The sequence below is a fragment of the Planococcus citri genome, chromosome 2, assembly GCF_950023065.1.
Source record: "Planococcus citri chromosome 2, ihPlaCitr1.1, whole genome shotgun sequence".
Classification (NCBI taxonomy): domain Eukaryota; kingdom Metazoa; phylum Arthropoda; class Insecta; order Hemiptera; family Pseudococcidae; genus Planococcus; species Planococcus citri.
In genome coordinates, this window is record NC_088678.1 from 23,682,768 (window position 1) to 23,703,352 (window position 20,585).

Below are 20,585 nucleotides of genomic sequence, written 5' to 3' on the forward strand. Positions count from 1 at the left end.
GTCTCGTCGGCACCCAGGTAGGGGAGCAACGGTGTTATCAATTTTCCTCCCCCTCTCATTCACATAAACTCTAAATTTGGACCTATTCCTTTGTATATAGTCAATTGCCTGGACTTGATAGAGTTTTTGAGTAGGCAGCATTTCTAGTTTTTGAAAATCGTTTTTTGGACTTTCCCCCCTTTTTTTTACCTACAATGCTCCTAACTGCCCATTTTTGTAGAATATGGATAGGTTCTAAGTGACAGTCCACTCCCCTCCCCCCACAGATGAACAAGCCATACTGAAGCACAGATTGATAGAGAGCATAATACATTTTTACCGTGTGTTGAGTGCCAAAATGTTGTGCTAGGAAGTGAATCAAATAGTTCAGTTTTCTAAGATTCTAAGTGTGGTTTGTAAGAATAAACTCTGTTCTTTCCAGATCAATTTGGAATCAATCATTATTCCGAGGTACCAAATTGACTAAACTCGTGACAGGGGCATGCAGCCACATGGAGACCCACAATCCGGGCTTTCATGCATGTAGCACCTAGACGGTAGGTCAGGGGAAACCATATAGCCAAAACTTGAGAATTTTGATTTGGATGAATTTGGTTTAATTTATATGTATGTTGTCAGAACCAGCCTCCCAATAATTTCAAATCTTCATTAATTAATAAACTTAATAAGATCATCTTGATTTTTGGCCCTATTTACTAAAGTTGTACCATCTGCAAATCCATATAATGTCCCATTTAATTTTAGTTCAAAAAAGCCATTAATGTAAATTAAAAAGAGGATCGGTCCTAGTATGCTGCCCTGTGGTACCCCATGCACTACAGGTAAGAAATTCTCAATTTTATTCCCAACTTTTACAGCTTGCGTTCTTCCCTCCAAGTAGGATCTGAACCAGTCATGCTGCACGAGTGCACGCCCCTTATCCCACAGTTCCAGAGCTTCTGTAAAAGAATCCCAACATCAACCGTGTCAAATGCCTTACTGAGATCGAGGTATGCCGCTGCAACACTATCACCTGCATCTAGACCATCGACTACCTCAGTAATATGATCAAACAGAGCATCACTGGTACTCTTCCCAGACAAAAATCCATACTACTGTTTTGAAAAGAAATCTTTTGAATGCAGGAAATTTAAAATTTACTCTTGTTCTTATGAACAGGGACAACAATGGCCTTTTTCAGAGACCATGGAAATCTCCCTTGATTTATTGATTTGTTTAACATATCAGTGATAACACTGGTGCCAAAATAACAGAATTTTGATTAAATTTGATGTGATATGATGTTCTATCAGTACATCAATCGTTTCATTTTTCATTTAATTTTTAAAAAATTGTAGGAAGGAATTGGAACAGAAATTCATCCTAGCGAGCGAATTATGCAAAATTAAAGAGACAAAGACAGTAACGTTTCACCCCATGAGACAAGTATCATGTCCATCATCATGTATAGCATATAATTGAAGGAATTCCTTCCCTCTTCGCAAACATTTACCAGTTGAATTCCTCAGACAGAAATTCAAATACGCAAGCAGCGCAGAATAATGAGAAAATACGTAGTAGTAATGTCGAAGAAATCTCGCATACAACTCACCCGGGAGCAAACGACGAGAGCAAACTGAGGGGAATAAAAATGATGGAAAAATAGCTCAATTGAATTTAAACGTCGGTATTTAACCAGACAATCAAAAAAGTAAGTAGGTAAATATTGATAGAACAAAGCGTAAAACAAACTGCTCGACAATTATCCTGCAATAAATTCGCTGTATAGCGCGGTGAACACCGAATACTTAAACCACCCTCATCGTAAAATTGCGCGCCATAATCCTCATAGCGTATCGTTCCACTATCAAACGCAACTGGGTACCTTAAGGTAATTTACATAAGTTTAATCTTTATACGTATAATAAACGTTGCAAAAAAAAAAAAATTCAAAACTCGAGAGCTTTATAAATCACACGTATTAAAAAAGAATTTCCACTCGACGTGACGCCACACATCTCGGCCACATTTTGGAACCCCCCCCCCTCTCGCAGCTTCTAGGGCCTGCTCAGTGGGTAAAAGTTTACAGGTTCCGAGCACGTATAATACGCATAATAGCAAATCGATAGTATTACAGATTTTAATTAAATACTGGTACCGTGGTTTCACTTCGGTATAATTTACCTGTTATCGCTTTGAACTTAATTACTTATAACAAGTCGCAAACTGAAAATTTTCATTGAATATGCTACAGCAGAGTAGGTACCTAAAATGAAATTCGCCACAAAGCACTGCCGCAGCATAAACGCGAAGAGCGGACCTTTGCAAGCCAATAAATAAACACTGTTGCGTATACAGTGTACGAATTTACGCTGCTGCACAGGGCTTTGGCTTGGTACGAGTAAATTCCCTTTTGAATACTTCATTTTTAGCAGTTTAACTTTTCAATGGAAAACACGTGCTCTGTATAGCGTATAGATATTGTAAGCGGGTGAAAAAAAAATACTCGTTTTGATTTATTATCGAAACGTATTATTACACATTAAAGGATTCAAATACTCTTATTCGTGCATAAATTATCAGAATACACTACGTTTTGGAAACAGTTTCCTTACTCTCGAGATATCTACTACCTGCAGCACCGCCACCATCCAGCTCCAGCGGCACGTAAAACTTTCTTAAATAGTGTCGAAATTTTACTCGAAAGTTTTTCAGCTCGAAGCGTGCAGCGTTCTATAGTCTTTCTATATCTTATACATGTAACATTTTCCGCTTTACACATAAAACATACTAAATTGTTAATAAGTCGGAAATTTTCGAGAAATTTAACTCGTTATACTGTGTAGAGTGTGTGTATGAGCATCGTTGTGTTTAGAGAGGTACGTCATTCATTCAGTCAGAACATGTACAGCACGCCTTTGCCTTTCGTGTGTGTGTGTGCTGCTGCTGTTTTGATTTGAAAGTCACGTTCGTCTATTACACTGTGAAACGTATTACTATACATACGTGTAACGTCATTAGGACTCAATCTGTGCCACAATCACGGTATTCCTGTGGTATTGATACTCGTAGTATGTCTTTTATCACCGCACATTACTAATTAGGCAACCTGTAATACATTGATTAAATTGTACGAGCGTACTGTGTGGTTGCATGGGTTCGCTTTATACTCGTATACGTATGTATTTACATTAAGCAAATGGCAAGCTGATATGTATTGACCCTTTTCAACATGATATAGATATACCCGAGACCTATCCTAGGCTACTACACTTGTCCAAGCTGGTTCATATACATATAATTTCACCCTTATCTCTAAACTGTCCTCTGTATAGGGAATCGTTCAAGTGTCATGGAGAACTGTACGAGTACCTACATTGAGTAAATTTTTTCTCGTTTAAGGTTCACGGTTTTCGAAACTTATTCCCATTCACAAACAGATTTATAGTCCAATTACTGACACTGATGTATCAATAATTGGATCCTTTAAAATGAATTGTGCGAAAAATAATTCTTTGAGAAATGGGTACGTTAATTTTGTGTTTTGAATGCGAGAAATTAAGGTTAAACGTGGCGATTCCTTCAAATTTTCATTACCTATGTAGAATTATTTTATTAAATTTATAATTTATCCTTGGGGCTTTTAAATCATTAAAAATGATCATAAATTATAAAAATTTAAAGATAATACGACCATACAGGTACCTACACTTACGAGGAAACCTGAACGAAACCATATCTCAGATCTGGAGAGCATATCTCAAAACTTTCACAACTTCCGGATTTCAGGCAATTTTTTTAATCTGAAAAATTGTAAAAGTGATTTCAAGAGTCATTTTCAAACTTTTAAATTAGTGATAGAAAACTGAAACGTGGAACTAAAGCTGAAAGTAGGTAAAAACTGAAACTGAAATGAGTAAATTTAACTAAAACTGAAACTGATGAAAACTGAAATCATGAAACTCATGTTTTCCATTGATGGGGAAAAATTGGAACTGATACTGAAAAAAAAAAACTAAAACTATAATAACTGAAAACTGAAACTAAAAAAATCAAAAATGATTCTTGGTACTTTGTTGATTTCTTCCAATAAACCAAAATATTATGAATTTGATTGGGGGGAGGTCAGTGAAACTAAAACTGGAACTGAAATGAGCAAAACTAAAGCTAAAAACTGAAAAAAGGAAAACTAACGTAAAATAAAACCCAAAAACAGAAACTGAAAACTGAAAACTAAAGCTGAAATGCAAAAGTTTATCCATCACTGTTTTTAATGAAACATGAAGTTATTTTAAGCAAAGTGAACTGGTGTAAATAATTCCTTCAATTTTGGAGCCTTCAGCAACTTTTTAATTTTCCCCAAGAATTTTAAATCGATTTGAAGAAGCCAAAAATGAACATTTAGCACCCATAAGTACAATTTTAGTCAGTGCTTATTAGACAATAGGCGTCCTAGCATTTTAAGTGCTTACTTACCCTAAGTTCCAGGAGTGTAAATTCAAAAGTGAATTTTCGACTACTTATTTGTAAATTCTAAAAAAAGTTCTGAATGAACTATTCGAAATAGAAGGCACTAAAAACGTCAAATTGAGATTGTTTTCCAGTCGGATGATCGAGCCTTCTTTGGAAACTTGATTTTCTCACATTTTTTAGTGGTCATAAATTAAATTTTGAACTCACATCTACTCTTGAAATTTTGTAGTAACCTCTGAAAACGATCGAGAAGGTGTCCATGCAATGATCATCGACCAAAATGATAGGTGCTGAAGTTCATTTTTGGCATTTTCAGAATGATTTGAAGTTCGTGGAAGAAATGAAAAATTACTTACATACTAGAGACTCCAAAAAATCCAGATTCGGATTGAATTCAAATCGGGTGATCGTGTAGACACACCAGACGATATCTTGCTGAAAAATGTACCTACTCGTTATAGACTTTCTTTGAAAATTTCATTATTATCACATTTTCTAGAATTTTTATACCTACAAATTTGTCGAATATTCACCTTCGAACTTACACTCCTGGAATGTTAAGGAGACAACCTAAAAACAGTCGAGAAGGTGCACAATAAGCATCGATCTTGGCCATTCCAGAGTTACTTAAAAGGCCTGGTGAAAATTGAAAAATCGCTGATGGAGGTTTCAGAATGGTTCAAAAAAAGGAGTTGTTGATGTGCGAGAGTTGAATATTGAAGAAATCATTCACATTGCTTTAGTTTGTTCAAAATAATTATACCTACTTCATGAAAAAGTTTGAAAAATTGCCCTTCAAACAATTTTTTTTTCAATTTTAAAAATTTTAAAAATTTTTTTAAAAGTTCAAAAATTAACTTTGGCATCTTGAATTTTAGACTGTGGGGATTTCTAGAAATGATCTTTCGATTCAGCTTAGTTTCATTTGAAACGGAGAGTGCCAGTTCAAAAATGTTCCATTGTTAGTGTGGACTGCATAAAAAAAACTTCTTAAGATTTTGACCAAATTCAGCAAAGACCTTCATTATTTTTGAGTGGAAAGTTACGTAGAAAAATTTTTAGCTTCGGAGAGGCCCCTGAAAGGACGAAATGGATCCTCAAAGCTCAAAGAGGAGACATTTTTGAAAAAATCGTGATTTTTTATTTCGCTCCTGTCGCTACTCAACCGGGTTTGGGGGAAATAACCCAGTCTCAAATGAAAGTATTTGAGGTTCTGCACCGATTTATGCAATTTTCGTCAAAATCCAAGACCACTTTTAGGGTTCTACTGAATGGTTAAAAATTTGCAAATCGATTATTTTTGAGTAGGTAAATCTCTGTTTAAAAAGAAATTTTCACGCAAATATTTTGCATTTATTTAGCCAAAATATTGAGAAAATATCATTCCTGAAACTGGAGAAATAGTTTGTAATGCGGTGGTGTCAGGTTTTTAATCATTTTTGCCAATTTCAAAAAATCGAAAAAACTTCGTAATTTTTTGGATATTTTTTCGATTTTTTGAAATTGGCAAAAATTGTCAAAAAATTGACACCACTGTGTTCCAAAATATTTCCCTAATTTCAGGAAAGATATTGTATTTCAACAGCAAAGTGCATAATATGATGCGAAATAGTTGTCAAGAAAAAATTTTCAAAACACGAATTTATTCAAAAATGAGCCCTTTGCAAATTTTTAACAACTCTCGGTAGAGCCTCAAAAGTGATCTTGGATTTTGGCGACATCTGCATAGATCTACGTCGAATCTCAAATACTTGCACTTGAGACTGAGCTATTTCTCTAAAAGTATAGAATAGATAGGGTAGCTACGGGAGCGAAAAAACTACGATTATTTCGAAAATGTTTCCTCTTTGAGGGCTCATTTCTCTCCTCTAAAAGTACCTCCGAAGCTAAAAAAATTTCTGTGTAACTTTCAACTCAAAAATAAAAATCTTTGCTGAATTTGATCAAAATCCGTCGATTTTTTTTCGCGATCCATCTTAATCAAAAATATTGGGAAAAGAACAATTTTTGCAAGTTTTGGGGCACGTGGCCGGCAAAAGTACCAACTTGTCCAACTTTTAAAATATTTCAAAAAACATTGAATACAATAGGTACTAGCTAGGTACTTTAGAACACTTGGAGAAAACGGTTTATCGAAACTCAGCATGAGAAATGTCAGTCTTGAAATGTTGGCCATGCAATTCGGCCCACCCCATTCCGAACTTATCTACAGCAAGCACCTCATTATAAATGTTTTCAAAGGGCACATTCCAGTCAGGAATCCTCAATATAGTTTTCAAACTGAATGAAATGTCAACAGATCACACAATACAAAAAATACGAGACACATCATTCCCTCTTCCTCTCTCTAAAAACAAAGGGGAAAAAATACTTCGACTTTCGAAACACAACAGGGAATAGAATACACGACATCATCTCATACATTATTTAGGTATAATCATTTAAATAATCTACAAATGACTTTCTCGAAATTACAAGTTAAACAAAAGAGCAAAAAGCAAAAGGAAGGAAAAAATGATACCCTATGGCCTTTCTCGGTAATTCCCCTCAGACTTCGCCATATATATGTACAAGGTAGGTAGGTTACAAAATATCTACCGAGATTAACCGTATACCTATCGTAAGTATATACTTATACTAAAATTTCATAAATCTTCTTGCTAACACATCTTATTATACCTACCCAGGTGGACTAAAAAACTCAATTTAATGATTCCCAATCCCAGTTCAAAGTAAATTTTAAAACTCCTCTCTTCCGTTGTACTTACCTGAGTATCTTGAGAATCATACATCAAATCGCTCATCTTATATATATAATTCTCGTCGGCACAGTATTAAAAACACCATTGAAAACTCTACTATAATATGCTCTACTTATAAGTAGGTATAGGTAACTCTCTCTATATATATATGATGATAAAGGGAAAAAGATAGAGAACATCTCACGAAACGAAATTTTCATCTACACAATGCAACGTACGAGTAACAACGGTTTCCTACCTTTTCATAAAAGATTAAGTACACACGTAAGAAACGTAAACATCTTGGTTACCTAAACTCTATACAGGACCGGACGAACGTGTAGATATAGGCAACCAACGTCTCAGTTTTGTGCAAATACCGCGAAATATTTCCAACTTCTTTTCCCTGCAGCGAATCGAGTTGCGACGAGGGCGAAAAGCTCGAACAAAGATCGCGTAGAGTAAACGAGACCGCATTTTAGGCAGAAAATTTACGATAACAGTAGTTAAGAGGATATTACTACATGGTTAAAATAAGAACAAATGAGAATAGCATCTGTATTTTGTACCGGAATCAAAAATAAAAACGCATTCGCAGACTATACCTCGTGAGCAATTCCATAAGGAGGAAAATGGTTGTAAAACCACATATCTAACTCGATGTATGTACTATACATACAATTTGTTCTCACGTACCCATCTATGGTTTAAAGTACATGGTTCTTGGTACTGTATACACTTTGTAAAAGTAGGTAGGTAAGTATATAGAGAATCGTAACAGTTGGATAGGTTAATAGGGTGTATTTGTATTAACAGGTTGTATAAGTTATGCACCCCTGTCTGGCAAATTATAGTAGGTACGTCTGGCTTTTTAAATCGACTACTGCAATTTGGTAGGAGACGGTTAGAGATGGATGATTATCGTTTATTAAGGAAAAACTTTGAACCTAATTTGAAGATAGCATTTGAAAATCCATTCACGTGTTTGGAACTGTTTCAATACTCCGAACAATAAAAATTGCTGCGAAGTTTTTCTTCGAGTAAGTAGGTACACCGATTCGCCACAATTTCGAATTGATTTTCCACTGGATATAAGCCCGCTAACGTGCTCGACTTCGGTATAATATTCCGAATAAATATTTTTTCGCCGAATATTTTTGCAAGCTCGCATCGATGTGTATCTCATCTCAAGTTTGAAGCAGAAAGAAAGAGTGAGAGAGAGATAAAAAGAAATCGAATCAAGCAACGTATTTCCATATGCATCAGAAAAGCGAACATCCCTCGTTGAACAAATAACCGCAAGCAGAAACGCAACTCGTAAATTTTTAAGCAACTTTTTATCCCGTACGTATAAAGTTTTTGCAACTTGGTGGAAAAAGAGATGTCAAAACTGTGTTAAGAAATTTAACAACGTCAGCCTCTACGTACAATATTTAACGATACCCGAACACTTTCAACTTTACCATCATCACTCGTCTGTTGTACAGACCAGAATTATTTCCTCGTTGAAAATTCATCAAAAAGTAGTTACGAGTAATGGACCAATACGAACGATCAAAACCATTACACACCGTTATCGTGCGCACTTATAAACACCATTGCAATTCAAATCAGCGTTTCGGTATCCTGCTTTTTTTTTTTCATTCAACGTGACAATTTTTATCCGCTAACGCCAACAATGTGGACGGAATAATTAAACGGTGTTGCATTGATGAAAACACCACTCGACCAAGTATTTCGCGTTTCGATTTATAGTGCACGATAGATGAAGTTCTCGTTATTATGGTGGAAAAAATTATTATCGATACGTTTTCAAAAAGAATCGTTCATCTATCCGAGATGCATTCGACTGAAAGGGTCGTTGGTTTGGACCAGTAGGTATTCCAGAAACCGAATTCATCGCGAAAAAAAATAATCATAATTTATAGGTACCTACCTACCTAAGGTATCGTCCCAAAATGGGTTTAGGTAGCCTTTTTTTGGTTCAGCTCTATAAAAGAATTCTTTGCGGGAATGAAGTGTTTCTAAATTAGAATTAAGTAAGCTACAGCTAGTTCGTATAAAGTATAAATTTTCGAGCCTTCTCTAACAGGAAAAAAAGATTATCAAAATTGTCCCCTGAATCTTTCCGCTGTGTTCATTGATCACCTTAAATAACCCAGCCATTGACCTTCATCGAGCAAGTCTATCGAGAATTAATGACTATCGAGGGTTCGGTTGGGAAAGTGACGGAAAAATGGATACTGGTCGAGCGAACAGAACAGCGAAGCGAGGGTGGATTTTTTTCTAATAAAAAATAAGACCACCGACCGAGATATTTAGAAAATAGGGACGGACGTAAGTAACTCGGCAAATTCTAAAGAAAATTCTTTGAGAAATTTTTTTAATACAGGGTCGTTTTTTACGCTTGGTTTTGCTTTCTATAGTCGTCGGTCGTCGGAAAGATAAATATACTTTTTCAGCGAAATTTTATAATGCACTTTTGGTCTAATGAAATGTAAAAAATGATTGCTTTAGTTGAAATCACAAACTGAAATCTATGAAATGAATTTTTTCTCGTTGATTTTTTTTTTTTTTGTTGGTGGAACTCGAAGAGAGGAAGGAAATTTTTAGTAATCAATCATGTTTGAATGGATTCGAATCATTATTTTTTATCCGAATAAAAATTTTAGTTCGGTAATTGACTCGAATCGCTCTTTCCTATTCGAGTGAAAATTTCAACCCATACATTAGGTGAACGCTGTATTTTACTGGAAAATTTGGGAATAAATTTTTTTAAAGATCGTCCTTATGGAATTGGTGGGAAAAAAGTGTAATTTCAAAATATGTTCCTCTCTTACTTTGCTTACTCCATCATTGTTTCGAAATCGAATTTTGGGTGATCATACTCGTATGTAAATAGAATAATGAGGGCGATATTTAAAACGTAGATATCCCCTTCCTCATGTGGTGAGAAAATCAGCTCACGTTTTTGAGGTTCGGAAAGTTTTATCATTTTTCATCTCTTTAAAAAACATGTACCTAGGTACAAATTTTAAAATTATTGATGTATTTTCAAAATTTATTCAAAAATTATGAGTGAATAAAAAATTCTTACAGAAAGCTGTTTACATTTTAAAATCAATACTGAAACGAAATACCTGCACGATCCTGATTACAAATGCATCACATCGTCTATATTTTAAATTTTTAGTAGAAGTAGAGTAAAACCATTGAGATACGAATGTCTGTTTAGTTATTTAAAGGGTATTATCTCAGGGTCCCTTGACTGCGGCTTTGACATCTTATACCCTTATCCCACTCGTGTGATATTTTTTTCACTGTAGGCCGTGGTACTCGCAATTTTCCACCAACAGGCTGTCTAAAAAGTCTTATATAAAGTCTTGTACTTAATACACATTTTTTTTTTAAATCTTCAAAATAACGAAATATGAGATTCTTTTGTCTAAAAAGCACAAAAGTCTTCAGATTATTTTTTTTCAAGTAATGAGTACTACGTATAAACACACTAGATACTGAATTTTTCCAAAATTTGTTTTTACATTCATGAAAAAAATTAAAAATGGACCAAAATCTCTAAAAAAGCAGAAAAATAGCTGTTTTTTGAGTCGATGGGTTGCACTACCTCTCTTTTACAAAATTTCAAGTTTTGTAGGTAAGTACGTAATTGAATACTTGATTAGAATTTTTTTTGTTCGTTAAAACTTTAATTTTGAACTGACAACTGACACGTCGAAAATTTTAAATTTCAATGATAACATAACTGAATCAGTGCCGGTTTTAAGGGGGGGATTTGGGTGATAATCCCCCCCCCCCAAGAAGCCAGTTTTTTTGGAAAAAATGTTGATGCTATAAAGTGGGAATTTTCCAAGCGTTTTTGCGCTCTTGTTTCACTGAGATGGATGCCGATTACAAACCGATGTTCATTTTTTTTCATCTTTTTTGAGAAGAAGAAGCCTTTTTTTCCTTCTCAAAGCCCACATTATAGGTATATTCGTACACGATTTACTTTGAATAATACTTTGCAGGCAAATTTCAGTCACTGAGGTCCCTCCTTTTTAAAAATTAAATAAATAAATGACATATTTATTCAGGGACAGGGAGTGAAGGAGGCCATTGTCCTCCCTTGCGAACGAAAATTTGAAATAAAACATGCAAAAGTGAACGTTTTTTTTTTGTTTTTCGGACCCATTTTTTCTCAAAAGTTTCGCTCTCGCTTCGCTCTCGCTTCGCTCTCGCTTCGCTCGAGCAGTAATTTTACCTTCATTTTCATAATATAATCACCACACATCACGATAGGTTTCCAGAAAATGACTCCTAATTTCGATTTTTCATGCCTAAAAATCTGGTTTTGCCTCCTCCTTGAGGAAATTCTGACTATGCCACTGTATTTATTTGATTTCTGCTGTCCGAGAAGCTTAATTTTACCCCCCCCCCCCCAAACCAAAAAATGAGACGGCAAAATTGTTTGGTTCTGACCCGATTATCCCCCTCCAAGGAAAAATCCTGGCACCGGTACTGAACTGAATAGAATGACGAATTAAGGGAGTTCTAAGTAAGCATCACACAACATTACGTGCAGCGAGATTTCATTTTAGGCTTTCCATAGTGATTTGAAATTCCTTAAGAAAATTGAAAACTTGCTGGATGGAGGCTCCAGAATAGCTCAGAAGTTTTTATTTTGTTATTGAAGAGTTAAGATGAAGCAACTATTTCGTTTGGACAAAGCGAACTCGGTTTGGTTTGTTCTGATTGAAGAAATGATACTTCATGAAAACGTTAAAATTCACTACAATTTAGTGGTTTTTAACCTGTTTCAAATTTTCAAAATTTCATCTAAAATTTAAAACATCAACGCTGGCTTTTAAAATTTTGGGTAACAGGGAGTTTAAGACCTACCTTTTCAATCTATTATAGCTATGTTGAAATCGGAAAGTGGGTAGGTATCGGTTGAGGTGATTCTAAAATTTCCTCAAAAACAGGTTTAATATATTTTTCATGAATTCAAACCGCGAAAAACACTTTTTAAAATGATTTTATGGCAATGGAGAAGACGTGATCACACATTGAAAAATTCTAAAAACTTTTCAGTACTTACCTAAAAGAAGATTCACAAAAAAATTCAAAAAATATTTATTTTGTATTTTCTCCAAATTTTAGATCCTTTCCGCAATGTTTCGACGTTTTCAAATTTGTTTTTAAAGTAAGTCATTCAAGCAGAAGAAAAAATTTGAAAAAAATTCAGGGTCATTGCCCTCAAATACTTTTACTTTTACACCATGTTTCTAGTAAATTGGGTTAAATTAAAACAGCCGAAGATGACTTGAAAGTCTAAAAATCGGATTTTGAAAGGTAACATCCATTTCTAGGAAGACGATAGAAAATCACTCATGCGCTCAAAAATCATGATTGGGTTTACGAAGAAAATTATTAAAATCAAAATCCAAGTTAATGACAATTTTTCCACTTTATTGAGGCAACACTTTTTTCAAAATTTGAGCTCTGGCCGATAAGGGCGAAGGAGATACTTAAACATTTACCTGGACGCTTTGAATTTCTCCTTCGTCATTATTGAGACATTTGGGTAATCATTTTTTGCCAAACTCCATTAAATTCAAAAAAAAAGAGAAAGAAAAAAAAATTGGAAAACAAATTCATCCTTGATTAATGTGAGCTGAGAATTCGTATCTTTAAATCGCCATTCAAAATAAAATCCTGAACAGTTATACATATAAGACATTTTTGAAAATGATAAAAAAATCTATTGGAAGTTAATGTTGAGTGGATGGATTAGTTGGTTGCATTTACCCAGTCAGAAAAAAACTATTTACACCCAAAATGCATTAATCTGCAGACGGAAACATTTCAGCAACTGTTTGTGGTTTATAGGTATGTACACTTCAACTTCTCACTCATTAGTCATTATCTACTCTGAAAGGAATAAATTCACACCATTGCAACATCAACTTTTCGTCATTTTTTGTTTTTTTTTTGTTTTTTTTTTTTTTGTCAAAAATATATAAATTGAGGCACTATAATAATGAGTTTTATTTATCCATTGCTTGTAAGAAACTTCTAAAGAGTGCCATATAAGAACAAAAATTTTCACTTGTTTTTCAATCTCGACCAGAAATATGTAGTTATTTTTCCAAATCCTCCATTAATACCTTAACATGATTTGAGTAGCCCTGAAAACAGGGTGAAACCTTAGGGAAGAATAAGAAAGAAACTTTCCCTGTTCCTCTGAAAAGTATCAGAATCCTACAATTTTGAAGTGAATTTAAATTTCATAACAGTAATAACTGGCAATCTGACAATACATATATCACACAATATCTCACAAACACAACTGAAGGCATACTAGAAACAAAATCAAGATATCAAGTTACTGTTACGAATTGAAAAGTCACTATTTTCGAGAGAAAAAACGAGCAAAAAACCAAAAAATTAATATTTTGCAACAACTTGCAATTTGATGAAAATCGATTATAGTACAGTCATTTTAAATTTTTTATTCGGACTAAATCCTACAAAAGGTTTTTTTGCGGGATACTGTAGTGGAAGGGGTCCTATTTAACATACTAAAAGTCCCACCCCGTACCCCGCGTGCGTCGCGTGCTAGAGCGTGAAAAGTGTCCCGCCGCGGCGTTTTTTGCGATTTTCTCGCGAGGGTTTGATTTTACGTCGAAAATGGCTTTATTTTTGTGTTCTACGTCAAATTTCCGATCTATTGATATATCAACTGCCCTTCTACCCCCAAGGGGGGTGGGGCCAGAACCATTCAAATGAGAGGGGTTTTCTAAAAAAAACAAAAAAGCTATCGGCGCATATGGGGGATGAAATGGTCCCGGAGAGTGTTCGAGTTGATACCAGCATGGAAGGTGGGTACCATCGAGAAACTTCCGCGTGGAAAATTTCAGATCCACGCCCCCTCCCCTTTTTGGGGAGCCCCCCTTTTCTGAAATTTCAATAACACTTTTCTCAGCCCCATTTCAACCGATTTTGAAAATTTTTCAGTATGTTATGTATATCCTTAGTAAGTATCCCCACAACAATTTTCAACCCCCTCCCCTCATATTTACCCCTCAAAATGGCGTTTTTTTAATATTTTTTATGCCTATTAACAATCAATATTGCGAGGTAAAATTTTGGAAACACGTTTTTTGGATGTATTTTCGGCCCCCAAACATCATATACTGTTTTAGAAATTTTTGCTTTGGTGCGCCGGGGTGAAAAATTAGATGAATGTGTTTTAGGGGGGTAGGGGGTGAAATGGGAATTTTGAAAAAAATAACTATTAACGAGTAGGGTGTCGTTTTCATATGATTCGATACCGCTGAGAACGAATATGACTTCAGATTTTCTGCTACACTCACCTAGCCCCCTCCAGAGCCCCTCAGCCCCCCTCAATTTTCACTATTTTGGAAATAAAGTTATTTTGATGAAATTGGTGTCGTTTTCATATGATTCGATACCACCGAGCACGAATATGACTTCGAATTTTCTGCTACACTCTCCTAGCCCACTCCAGAGCCCCTCAGCCCCCTCAATTTTCATTATTTTGGAAATAAAGTCATTTTCATATTTTGATTATCTCGCGAAATATCGCGTTTTTCGACAAAGTTGTTATTCAAAAAATGTTCTCATATAATTTCCTATAAGAATGGTTCTTATCATGTTTTTGAAAAAAACGCAATTTAAACTCCCAAAAATCGTAATTTTTATATGGCAGTTTCTATCGCGGTGCACATTCATTTTCTTATTCCATGGTACATAGCTGCACTCAACATGATGCATATTTGCGTTTTTATTTCGTCATTTCCATGTCTGGATGACGTTTTTCAAGAGATAGTGAAAATTGAGGTCGGGCTGAGGGCTGTGGAGAGAGCTAGGTGAGTGCAGCAGAAAATGTGAAGCCATATTCGTGCTCAGAAACATCGAATCATATGAAAACGACACCAAAATAACTTTATTTCCAAAACAGTGAAAATTGAGGGGGCTGAGGGACTCTGGAGTGGGTTAGGAGAGTGTAGCAGAAAATTCGAAGTCATATTCGTGCTCGGTGGTATCGAATCATATGAAAACGACACAAATTTCATCAAAATAACTTTATTTCCAAAATAGTGAAAATTGAGGGGGGCTGGGGGGCTCTGGAGGGGGCTAGGTGAGCGTAGCAGAAAATCTGAAGTCATATTCGTTCTCAGCGGTATCGAATCATATGAAAACGATACCCTACTCGTTAATAGTTATTTTTTTCAAAATTCCCATTTCACCCCCTACCCCCCTAAAACACATTCATCTAATTTTTCACCCCGGCGCACCAAAGCAAAAATTTCTAAAACAGTATATGATGTTTGGGGGCCGAAAATACATCCAAAAAACGTGTTTCCAAAATTTTACCTCGCAATATTGATTGTTAATAGGCATAAAAAATATAAAAAAACGCCATTTTGAGGGGTAAATATGAGGGGAGGGGGTTGAAAATTTTTGTGGGGATACTTACTAAGGATATACATAACATACTGAAAAATTTTCAAAATCGGTCGAAATGGGGCTGAGAAAAGTGTTATTGAAATTACAGAAAAGGGGGGCTCCCCAAAAAGGGGAGGGGGCGTGGATCTGAAATTTTTCACGCGGAAGTTTCTCGATGGTACCCACCTTCCATGCTGGTATCAACTCGAACACTCTCCGGGACCATTTCATCCCCCATATGCGCCGATAGCTTTTTTGTTTTTTTTAGAAAACCCCTCTCATTTGAATGGTTCTGGTCCCACCCCCCTTGGGGGTAGAAGGGCAGTTGATATATCAATAGATCGGAAATTTGACGTAGAACACAAAAATAAAGCCATTTTCGACGTAAAATCAAACCCTCGCGAGAAAATCGCAAAAAACGCCGCGGCGGGACACTTTTCACGCTCTAGCACGCGACGCACGCGGGGTACGGGGTGGGACTTTTAGTATGTTAAATAGGACCCCTTCCACTACAGTATCCCGCAAAAAAACCTTTTGTAGGATTTAGTCCGAATAAATCTTCCCATATCATCTAAAATTCCTGTACTATTAGGTACTCGTATTAAGATGACATGATGAAAACATTTTTCATTCAAAACAGGTAGTTAACTATCAATGTTGAAATTTTCTTCCTTTTGCATCAGATTTGGTCTCGGCTCATTTCTCTCCCATTCTCTATTTTTCGAAGGCAATTTTTACCAAGTACAAAAAATCGAATTTTTTTCAAAATCTAAATAGACTACATTTGTTTACTCCTCAGTGTGAATTTAATTCGACCCCGAAACTCATTTTTCAGAATTTCTGACTTACTTATAGGGACATGGTTCTTTCCCTGCACTCTTCATTTTGGAACATTAGTTGCATAAGTACTTTATCCCCCTTTTTGAAATACCAACTAGAAAGTTTGAAGAATTTTCTAAAAAAAAAATTGGTACGGCTTTGCTTAAAAATCATTTTTTTTTTGCAAAGATTTCCATTCAAAAGGAAAATTTTGACTGCAATTTTCTCATTGAAAAAAATTGTTTTCCAAAATATATCTAAGTGAATTTTTCAATCTTGTTTCTTGTAATTTTGCACCCCAATTTCTTTGTTTCGATGACGATATACAGTTTTATAGATTTCTCTCTGATCTATATCAGATTGAGGGCAAAAATCGCACAGGAAAATGTTACCTAATGGTGATATCATGGTGTCTGTGTGGAATCTCGTTTTTCACGAAGAAAAAACGAATTTCCCTTTTTTCAAATTTCATCCATTAGATTTCTTCCAGACTCTGGTGGGTTCCTCTCCCCACCCATAATTCTATGCAAGTAAAGGTACCTAATCGATCCAACTCCTTGCGTTTGAACTCATACACAAATTATCATGGATGCCAATTTCTTCAAATTTTCCCAATCACTCGAAATCATTTCAAAATTTGAATTCAATGACTTTTTGAAATTTACGAGTCCAGAATGATTGGAATTTTTCAATGTCCCAAGCCATGAATGGTACGATTTGAACTTTTCTGACACCCTGTCTGTCTCCTCCTTTAGACAGGATTCAAACAAAAAGATCTTTTCTCCAATATCTCTGATGGTGATGGTTCGAAGTACTCGCCAAAAGCCAGAATATTGAGAACAGACTTCAAAATTTTCAAAATCTCGCAAAACCGAAAAACCACTTCAATTTCAGAAAAATCCCCAAAAACCTGAAAATTTCCCAAACTTTCCAAAATACAAAAAACCCACTATAGCTATAAAAATCAGGAACCTACTCGCATTACTCCTAGGAAAAAAAAATTTCCATCGAGAACAAACAGGTAAACAATAGAGAGAGAATTCCAGTATGAAACCATACGAAAATTGGTGGCGACATGCAGCCGCCGAATAAATATTGGTAGACATTTCAACCTAACTACCCTTTCACTTCACATGTCACCGCCACCAGCACCATCACCATCGTGTCCTTAGAATCGACACAATCACGCTGTGAAAATTAACACTGCACAGACCGACGAAATAACCGCTAAGAACGTAGATACACATAGAGCACGACCATAATAATCCATTAGAAATTTACAACAAAGTCGGTATTATTATGTTTTCAGAAGTGCACAGGCACATAGCCCATACTATATGGTGAAGTGTATACGTTGTCGACTTGTGTAAGTACTTAAGTTTTCAGTTTAGTTGGGCATTTTGAAACCATCTTACAACGTGACTTTTAACATATATAATTAGATAGGTACCTACTACCTACGCACTGAACAAGTGAACAGAAAGTCGAGTTGGTAACTCACCGATTACAAAGCTGATTTCATTTTAAAAACCACGACCAGCGTAAGTACAAATAATGATGATGTTAAATCCTTAGGATGGCCACTAGCACTTTTTTTTTCAACGATAACCAAACACCAAGTTTACGATTTAAAAAAAAAATTTAAAAATAAAAAAAAATCATCGAGCTTTTAAATTGAAAAAAAAATTCACGATACGCGACACTTGAGAAATTTTTTCTCTTCTAAAAACGAATTGTCGTGTTAACACGTTGAAAATATATTACGAACATTATTACATACATGACATAAAGCAACTGTTTTGTGTTAGTCTTTGCTTTAACTCAAGTAGGGTAGTAAGTTCACCGATTCTCACACAAGTACCATCGGTACGCGTCTGTAACGCACGCACACAAGCTCACTATGGTCATGCGCCCCGTACCAGCGGCCTCCTTTTTTTAAAAGCGTTGTTGTAGTCGTAGTAGTAGACGTAGTTGTAGTGTAAAACTGTAATGGCAAATAAACATCGACCGGTCATCGTGTATGTATATTATTTAAATATCGTTGGCGAAATAACGTATATAATGGCGTGACAATGCAAAAGTAGGTAGGCACATTTGAAAACTACGTGAACTATATTTTAAATATTAAAGTCGCCGAGTTAGCGTATAGTAGAAATAATGCATTTTTTCCCCCATACCTCCAACTTCTCCAGCTGCTGCGCCACGTGATGCAGATTGTATCGCCTTAAGCCGCTAATAGCAACAATCGCCGACGCCGACGACGTCACTCTCATATATGCCCCCTCCCCCCTTCGCAATCCTCATCATCGTCGTATCGTATACGCCGAGTATGGTTCGTTGCAGCATTTTGGATGAGAAAAGACAAAAAAGTGAAAAGTTTTTTAGTCGAGTTGATGCTTGAATTACGACGAGACCAGACCGAACGACGTTCATTTCAGAAAGCTCGCCTGCCTTATTTTTCATATAGCGGTAAAATATCAAATTCCATGTAAACTTTCGACCATAAAGCGGATTTCATGAGCGATATTCGCGCTCCGCGCTCGTCGTCGATATACGTATCCGATGCTCGTAAATTGTCCGAAAACCTATTCGAAAAGCTATACATCGCGATTGTATTGCTTTTTCACATGTATTCCATTTAAGCGTAATTGTCTCGACGAATATTTTCCCTTATCGGGTAACGGGCATCGTGTACAATAACGCCCGACTAGACGATTTTTTTTTACTCGATGCTTGCTTCTCATCGTATGTACTATAGAGTAGAACGTTACGTTCTATACGTACCCTACGATTATATGGTATGTGTGTAATGCGTATATGGTATAGTGTTACAGGATCTGAAAAAAGACCAAGTCGATGGTAGCGTATAAAAAAACAATCCAGTTGGTTGCAAAACGAATAAAAAAAGATTTGCTAATAACGATGTACGAGTACATGGTGCAGAGGATACAATTATGGTAGATTTTATTATTTCAGTGATCCTTTCGAATGACTTTTTGGATGTCTTTATTGTTTTCAAGATACGCAGATTTTTTAATCGAATCGCATTATTGTCAGATCGTTTCCACGTTTTGAGATGCAAATGTCATACTGAATGGAGACGAGAATTGAAAATTGAGACGAACGAGTGACGTTCGTGAATTTTTTTTATTATCAAAAGCCAAACGATCAGAGGTGCACTCTGCGAGGGCAGTTCACTTACACTGAAAGAAATAAACAGTAATAGGTAGTTACATTGAAACGATGCACTCAGTGCATTAAAACGCGGTGATTTTGGTATAGGAATGAAACGCATTAATCAGTCCGATGGCCTATTTCCAAAACCTCGTAACTCCAAGAGGCACCTTGAGACTCCGTGTAAAACGGCCTTATACACTGTAGCGCTCCCTATCGGACTTGAATGCTCAACTAAAAGATAGGTAACATTGGTAAACACCAGAGTCCTGCACGGTATAGTTAAAATAGCCGAATAACCGCCGGAGTTATCAGCTAATTCAACTACAGGTTACGAACTGTAGTTAGTTTTGTCGGCGCGCGCAACCGACAAGTAACTAACTATAACTACCTGCCGATGCAGCGGTAAGTTAGCTTCGGTTCTGTTGATGTCTCATCAATACATTTTGGTGACTCATCAAACAGATAAGAAAGAAGCAAACGTTATTTTTCCGATAAGAACGCAGTATAATCGCAGGTAGTGTAGTTATTTTAAGGGGATATTCCGAATACACCATTGCATAACCAAAATGCCTTAATTTACATTGGTCTTATGGGACAACTTCAATGTTACAATTTAGAGCCGCGGATGCATGGAATGGGCTCAAATTTGAAATACATGTTTTTCAAGACATTTTGAACAATCCTGTGCATGCATTTGTCAATACGTTGAATAGTTTTTCAATAAATACAGTTTCAAAAATGTTGGATTTTTTCTCAAAATGTCCAACATTTCATTAAATCGTATTTTTTCGAAAACTACTCAACGTATCGACAAATGCATGTACAGGATTGTTCAAAATGTCTTGAAAAATGTATATATCAAATTTGAAGCCATTCCATGCACAAATGGCTCTGAATTATGTGTTTGAAGTTTGGCAGGCAAAC

The 20,585-nt window shown here is 35.7% G+C and overlaps 1 protein-coding gene across 3 annotated transcripts in view; it reads right to left on the minus strand.

The window, feature by feature from the left end:
* The window catches only part of eag (ether a go-go), a 156,304-nt gene extending 137,999 nt beyond the window's left edge, over positions 1–18,305 (minus strand). For all 3 annotated transcript variants that reach the window (XM_065349177.1, XM_065349176.1, XM_065349175.1), the window contains exon 1: positions 17,986–18,305. The gene's annotated coding sequence lies outside the window, so the exon portion shown is untranslated. The remainder of the gene's footprint in view (positions 1–17,985) is intronic.
* Between the last annotated feature and the right edge of the window lie 2,280 nt (positions 18,306–20,585).